The following is an 8,563-nucleotide window of genomic DNA, read 5'->3' as shown; positions in this document are numbered from 1 at the left end:
TCTGGATAATCATGTTTGTGACTGGGGTGAGATGAAATCTTTGAGTAGTTTTGATTTGCTTTCCTCTAACGGCTAAACGTTGAACATTTTTTTCATGTATTTGTTGCTTCTTCTGTGAAGTGTCTGTTCAGGTCCTTAGCCCATTTATTGATTTGGTTATTTTTTTTTTTTTTTTTTTTTTTTGGTGTTAAGTGCTTTGAGTTCTGCATATATCCTAGGGATTAGTGCTCTGAGGTGCATGTGGGAAAGATTTTCTCCCATTCTGTAGGCTCTCTTTTCACATTATTGATTGTTTCCTTTGCTGAGAATATGCTTTTTAGTTTGAATCTATCCTGTTTATTAATTCTTGAATTTACTTCTTGGATTGTAGGAGTCTCCTTAAGGAAGTTAGGTCTTAGGCTGTCATAGTCAAGATGTGGGCCTACTTTTTCTTCTGTTAGGCACAGGTTGTCTTCTGTTCTACTGCCTAAGTTTTGATCCATTTTCAATTGAGTTTTGTGAAGAGTGAGAGAGAGGGCTTTACTTTATTTTTGTTTTATGTGGCTTTGCAATTTTCCCTGCACCACTTGTTGAATAGACTTTTTAAATTTAGTGTATGTTTTTGGTGCCTTTGTCTAGTATGATATAATGGTATTTTGTGAGTTTGTCTCTGTGTCTTCTATTCTGTACCGTTCATTGGTCTCTGTTGTTTTGGTGCCAATGCAATGCTGTTTTTGTTACCGTGGCTCTGTAGTACAGTTTAAGCTATACTATTATGATGTGTCTTACTTCACTCTTCTTGCTTAGTATTGCTTTGTCTATTCTGCATCTCTTATTTTTCCACATGAATTTCATGGTTGCTTTTTCTAATTCTGTGAAGAATTGTCTTTGGGATTTTGGAATTGAATTAAAATTTATGATCAAGCACAAATTAGTTAAAACTGTGAAAAAGAATCCCAGCTCACCATGGACATGACAGCTGTATGGTCACTGGTATCTGTTGAGCCAGCTACTATCTCCTGCACACTGGGTGGTGGATAAGCTGAGGTTACTTGTTGCATTTCGGTGTTAATGGTGTCTTAGAGTTGAGTCTACTCTGCATGTTGGTGCTGAGGTCTAGATTCAGGCACACTTTTGCCACCACACAACCTGGGATACTTTTCTGGGTTTTTTAAACTTAATTGTGTCTGAAAATTTCTTTGGGTCCTTTAACCATTTTGCTTGTTAATTTTTTTCCTTCCACTCATTCATTTAACACAAATTCACTGGGAACATAGCATATTTTATCACTCAGCTCAGGGGTCTCACATTCCTAGGAGGGAGGCAGACCACAGAAGGACACACTAGGTTCTTTGCAAGGCCCTTTGGTGGTGAGAGCATGTTGGGATACCATGTTTATCAAAGCCATGGTCCAAGAGGGGAATTGATCTTTCAGGAGAAAAACACAAAATGTGGCTGGCAGCAAAAAGAAATTGAGGTACTGAATCCAGGTAAACTGCACACGTGGATTGAAAGCTTGGCCAGCAGACAGGATCAGAGCTGTGTGCTGTCTGACCACAGGATTGAGGGCCACACGGAGGAGGGCCAGGCCTTGTGACCACTAGGCTGAGGGCCTGGCTGGAAGCTGCCTGGCTGGAGGCTGCCCGGCTCACTCTCTACTCTCCTGCAGTGGCAGGGCCTCCCTTTCCCAGTGGTGATCCTCAGGTGGACTCCACAGGTGAAGAGGGCAGTAGTCAGAGGCAGAGCCACTGTATTCTGCAGCTCCACCATTAGGGGATGGGCTCTGTAGAAGTAGGAAGGTTTTTTGAAGAGAAGGATTAACCTGAGCCTGTAAGCTTAGGAAAGTTTCGGGTGCTGTCAGTCTCCCTGACTGTGGTCAAGCCAATAATGATAGAAACCTGTTGTAGAGTGTCCACTGGCCTCCTTCATCTGGTAGTAAACAGCATCCTTTTGGAAAAGAGGACACAGCTGAAAGGGAATGCTGCCTGTTCTGGTATACATGAGGTTGTCGGAGGGCTGGGGCCAACATAGCTCCCTTATTCTTGCTGTCGCCTGGAGGATCCAGAGGGGAGTTTCACTTTAAGAAATGGAAACCTTTTTTTTCTTTAATTGATTTTATTTTTTTAAATACGTGATGGCAGAATGCATTATAATTCATATTACACATAGCACAATTCTTCATATCTTTTTATGTAGAGTATGTTCACGCCATTTCATGTCTTTTATAAATGTACTTTCTTCATTAAAAATCTTATTACACATATATACCTCAGTTTTTCATAACTCTGGTTGTATATAAAGTAGTTTGACACCCGATTCGTGTCTTCATACTTGTGCTTTGGATAATCATGTCCATCACATTCCACCATTCTTGCTAATTCCCTGCCTCCTCCCTTTTACTCCAAACCTTCTTCCCTATATAGAATTTATCTATTTTTCCCATGCTCCTCCTCCTCCCTATCCCAGCCAGTATGAGTCAGCCTCCTTATATCAGAGAAAACATTCGGCATTTGTTTTTTGGGGGGATTGGCTAACTTCACTTAGCATTATCTTCTCTAATGCTATCCATTTACCTGCAAATGCCATGATTTTTCTCTGAGTAAAATTCATTTTTGTATGTATGCCACAATTTTTTATCCATTCATCTCCTGAAGGGCATCTAGGTTGGCTCCACAGTTTAGCTATTGTGAATTGTACTAGTATCAACATTAATGTCACTGTGTCCCTAGAGTATGCTGTTTTTAAGTCCTTTGGGTGTAGTACGAGGAGAGGGATAGCTGGGTCAAATGGTGGTTCTATTCCCAGATTTCCAAGGAATCTCCATACTGCTTTCCATATTGGCTGCACCAATTTGCAGTCCCACCAGCAAGTATGTGTGTGCCTTTCCCCCACATTCTCGCCAACACTTTTTGTTGTTTGTCTTCATAATAGCTGCCATTGTGACTAGAGTGAGATGATATTTAGAGTAGTTTTGGTTTGCATTTCTCTGATTGCTAGAGATGACGAGCATGTTTTCATATATTTGTTGATTGATTATATATCCTCTTCTGAAAAGTGTCTGTTCAGGTCCTTGGCCCAATTGTTGATTGGGTTATTTGTTTTTTTGTGCTTAGCTTTTTGATTTATTTGTATGCCCTAGATATTTGTGCTCTATCTGATGTGTGAGGGGTAAAAATTTTCTCCCAGGATGTAGGCTCTCTGTTTACCTCTCAGATCGTTTCTTTTGATGAGAAGAAACTTTTTAGTTTGATTCCACCCTATTTATTGATTCTTGATTTAATTCTTGTGTTATAGAAGTCTTATCAAGGAAGTTGGGGCCCAATCCCATATGATGAAGATTAGGGCCTAGTTTTTCTTCTATTAGATGCAGAGTCTTTGATCTAACTCTTAGGTCTTTGATCCATTAAGAGACCCAGAATAGCTAAAGGAATAGTTAGTAAGAAGAGCGAAGCAAGTGGCATCGCTATACCAGACCTAAACTATACTATAGAGAAATAGTAACAAAAACAGGACAGTATTTGCACCACAAGAGACTTGTAGACCAATGGTACAGACCAGAGGACACAGAGATTAATCAAAAAAATTATATCTTATATTAGACAAAGATCCAAAAACATAGACTGGAGATAGGATAGCATCTTCAGCAAATGGTTCTGGGAAAACTGGAAATCCATATGTAACAAAATAAAATTATACCCCTATCTCTCACAAGAAATGGAAATCTTCAGAAATCTGCAGGGAGGAACACGGGCACGCAAGAGACTCTACAGAGCAGAGGCCACTGATAAAGACAGGAAGTGGAATACTTCTTGAAGCTGCAGGAAGTGACATGAACAGGAGTGTCTTCCTGCAGCTATGTGTGCCAAGATGTGAAAGAGCCATTCCCTCCAGGTCACCTTCATTCCTGGGAAGTGGGAAGATGTATGCCCAGAGAGGTGTGCAGGCTGGAGTTGGGATGCGGAAGCACAGAGAGGAAGTGTCTGAAAATCAGTGCAGACAGTGCGTCGTCGGGAGCTAAAAACCCAATTGGACCTGTGACAACTCAGGCGTGAGACTTCAGTGGTAATAACGGAGGCATCTACTTTATAATAAATTCTTCTTGAAAATTGGTTTTTAAATGACATTTTGACAAATTCTTTCTCTTTTATCCAGGAAGACAAAAAAGAAAGTCATGTGCTCATTATGCCTGGAGCTGGGCAATAACAACATATAAGGCAGAGGATCCAGCCCCATGAAAGATCTCTATCTGTAGGGAAAACAGGCCATGCACAGGCACAGGCCTGCTGCAAGGAGGCACTGTGGGGGCTGGGCTATAAGAGCAAAGAGGAGGGCGTGCATGACTGCTTCAGTCTCTAGAAAGTTGATAGTTGTGTTAGTCCACTTTCATTCACTGTAACAAATATGTGAGCTAATCAGCTTATGAAGAGAAAGGGTTTCTTTGGGCCCACAGTTCTAGAGATGCAGTCCAAAATGGTTTGGTGCTGTGGCTTTGGGCCTGTGGTGGGGTGGCCCATCATGGTGGAAGGGTGTGTCAGAGCAGAACTACTCCTGTCATCAGCCAGGAAGTCAAAGGGGAGGAGGGAAGAGCTAGGGTCCCACACTCCTCCTCAAGGACACACCTCAGGGGCCTCAGGACCTACCACTAGGCCCACCTCTCAAAGGTTCCTCTTCATCCCAATTACACCACCCTGTGGACAAAGCCTCAGTAAATGGGCTTTGGAAGATCTGTCAATACCCAAACTATAGCAAGGAAAGACGCTTAAAGGATCCATGAAATGGACAAGCATGGCTGTTCCTCACTCCCATCCCAGTTACGAATCCAGTGAGACTGTGGTCTCTCCACCCATGGATTCGAGCTGGCACTGTAGCCACCTGTGGTTCATGGCTATCTGTTCTGCACAGTATAGAGAAACTGGAGGAATTTGCTCGAGGCCTGAAAGTGAGGTAGATGATCCATCCAGTCTATTATGAGGGCTCAGTCACATGCACCCAGTCCAACTTCAGAGGGAGCTGTACCAGGAAGAGATGGCAGGACTTGAAAGCACCCAGCCAGCTGTCCACCTTGATCCTGTCCAGCATCCCTCAATATCTATCTATCTATCCACTCACCCATCTCCACATGTACACACTCCCAGACATGCACATGACTTCAAAGAGAATAGTACACCTACAGCATATTTTATAATTATACCTACAAATATTATACTAGTGTCTTGTCCATTATATAACAAAGTTTCTGTTTGCCAATTGGATGGTGAATGAGATCATTTTCTGTTGAACTTGGTTTTGGTGAAGACTCAGTTTCTGTTACAAGTGAATATTCCTGGAACAGTGTAAAAGCATGAAGGTGTTCAGTACTTACGTTGATGAGTACATCTTTAGATTTATGGGTGGTTGATACGCAGATCACATCAGAATTGATTTGGTTGTTTTGGAAAAGTTAAACAGCTTGTGGGGGGGCAGTGTTGCTTTAGAGTTCTATCAAGTGAGCGTAGGTTTAACACATGTACATCTTCATTTGAAGCAAGAATTATATTTGGAGCATGTGCCTTTAGTAATTTATTTTGCTTGGTCTTTATAGTGTGTTTGATGATGTACTCCCCAATTCATGTTCACCTTGAACTTTAGAATGTGAGTTTCATGGTCTTTGCAGATGTAGTTTATTTAGGATTATTAAGGGTGTACCCAAATTCAAAGATTAGTAACCTTCTAAATAAATAAGAGGACACAGAGAGACAGAGAAGAAGACCAGGTCAAGACAGAGGAGGCCCTGGGTTTAACAGCACCAGCTGAGGACAACTAGCCAAAGAAGAGACCAGGAGAGATGAAGATTCCACCTATGATCATAGTCTCTAAGGATCAGAAGGTTGGCAGCCACCAGGCATCCATGTGAGAATAACCGGGAGAGATAGAACCATGTGGTAGCCAGTCTTTCCCAGGAGAAAAAAAAAATTATCTGTCTTTTTTGATCTATTGCTAATTTAAAAAATAATTTTATGCTATACATGAAATTATACAGCCACATAACAGAATAGATGAAAAATGAAGGGGAAGAGAAAGCCCCTATTGTCCCACATCCTAACACATGGTGTAGTTCCTCCTCCTTCCAGACATTCTTCTCATCTCTAAGTTCTGCATGGTGCTTGCCATTTCCCCCTTTTCTCTTCACTTGATTTGTTTGAATATTCTAATTTGTTGAGGTGCAGAGGAGGGTGTATCTAATATCAAGGGGAATGGAACCTGCCCACCTGCCACAGGCTTGCTTGCCCACATTGGTCTCACACTGCACCAGAAACTTAGCCACATTTGTTGATAGGATTTCTGGTAATTGCTTCCATGACTCTAAATGACATGTTCATGACAATTTATTTTTTAATTGTTTTTTATTAGTTCAAGACAATGCAATGATCTTAACATATCACACATTTGATTCAAATGGGGTATGAATTCTCATTTTTCCGCATGTACAGATTCCAGGATCACATTGGTTATACAGCCACATATATACATATAGCAATACTAGTGCCTGTTGTATTCTGCTGCCCTCCCTATCCCCCGACAATTTATTTTTATTATGAATTATTTAAAAAACAGAAGTATGGTATAACAACCACCCAGCTGCACAGAATGCCAAAATTCTGTACCTGGATTTAGTTTTAAAGAAAAAAGTTTGCAGAATCCATGTGAGCCCTGCCCTCTACTCACAGACCTCGACCCCAGTGACCTTACTGTGTTCATCTTTCCCACGAACACTCCTGTTTCAGCTGCTTCCAGTCCTGCAGAATCCCTTCACATTCTTAAAGATTATAAGGACCCACAAACTATTTCCTGTGAGTGGATAATAACTATCAATATTTGCAGTGAAACAAAGATGGGAAATTTTAGAAATATTTATTAATTTGTTTTAAGTTATTTTAAACTCATTGCACATTAGAATAGATATTTTATGAAAAATCGATGTATTTTCCAGAGTAAATGAAGAAGGATGAAGTGTTTCTTTTTTTTTAGTTTTTTTTTAATGTCTGGCTTTCTGCAAGACAGCTGGCCTCATAGGTCAGCAATGATACCCAAGTGCTGTGACATTCAGCTCCATGGCATTTGGAAAACAGTCCCACACTCATAGTAGAAGGAGAGTGGAAGAAAGATGCCTTAGTCTCATGATGTTTTCATCATTTTTGTCTTTAGAGTAAAATTCCTGTATCATAATGCCTGACTGGAACCAACCCTTGTCCCAGAGCTATGGAATGGCTGCCCACAGGGCCTGGAGTTTGGGTGGGAAGCTGCAGCCAGATGGAGCCCATCACATTGGCGTGGGCCTGAGACACCAAGACCAGGGTGGATGCTGACTGCACACAGCACTGCCTCCAGAACTCCAGCCTCTACAATCCCAAGACCTCTACTTCCTGCTGGCCAATCAATAGTGAGAAAATACCACTGGGGTGAAGTAGAATGGAAATTCAGGCTTCAGTGTGGTGACAATCACGTTAGTACTTTTCCAAACTCTGATTATCATGAGTCTGAACCAATATCATTGACCCAAGTGCTAGATAATCCCCTAGACTAGCTCACTTGGACTGAAAACCTGCTGTTGGATTCCTTCTTGCCATTGCAAGAGTTCTGTTTCTATTTTTCATACTTAAATGAATTCTACTGCTTTCACACATATCTTCTGGGACATTCTTTGGATTTGTGTGAGAACAACCTGGAAATAAGTTGGTAGTGAATTGCTAGAGTCTGTTGCAATACTGGAGACCCTCCCCAGGCAGGGAGCTCTAGCACAAAACTGAAACACACTGCTCAGTGGCAGTGGAGAACATGGCCTGGCCTGTTCTGACCCTCAGAGCTGACAAGGGCAGGCATCCCCTGCTGTGATTCACAGTAAACACTGAAATAGGCTTTCTTGGCTAAAGAGGCCTGCAGTGTACACAGACTCATCCCACCAACAGAAGTGGTAGATTTTCATCTCAAACTGATCTTATGACTGTGCTAGAAAGGAGGCCATGTCCCCCTGTGATGCAAATGCAGTGACTGCAGTCCTCTTCTGGAGGTGATTCTGAATTCCAGCTTGATTCCTCCCAACACAGCCTTCCCAGAGCAAGATGCTTTTCTATATGATAAATTCATTCCTGTAGATCAATAGACTTCAGCATAATAAAATACAGTGAAATAACAATAAAATGATGAAGTAAATGACTACACATGCTCTCCATAAATTGCAGTTACACCACCAGGTTGGTTTTTCAGGTGATGTTCAGCTTACTGGCACTAGGCACTATTCTGCTCTGATTTGGGTATCAGTGGGGGAGGATCTGGGGCTTTACAAAGTGTTTTCTGTAGTAATCCCAAGGGGCTGGAGCTACCATGGTCATTTTTGCAAGGGTTTTAAGTACCCAGTGTGGAAAAGTCAACACAGCAAAAGCTAGCAGAGATCTTTAGGTCCCTGCATTCTGGTGCAGGGCTCCCTCTAGAAACTTGTCTTAAATCTCAACACCACATGCAGATAAGGTAGCCACTCATTAGAGTTGTTGTCTGTACCCAAGCAACAATGATAGAAGTAACACAGCTAGAGTTTAAGAAGCTCAGT

Source organism: Spermophilus citellus (assembly GCF_964194105.1).
Source record: "Spermophilus citellus genome assembly, chromosome: 16".
NCBI classification, from domain to species: domain Eukaryota; kingdom Metazoa; phylum Chordata; class Mammalia; order Rodentia; family Sciuridae; genus Spermophilus; species Spermophilus citellus.
This window is presented reverse-complemented; position numbering follows the sequence as displayed.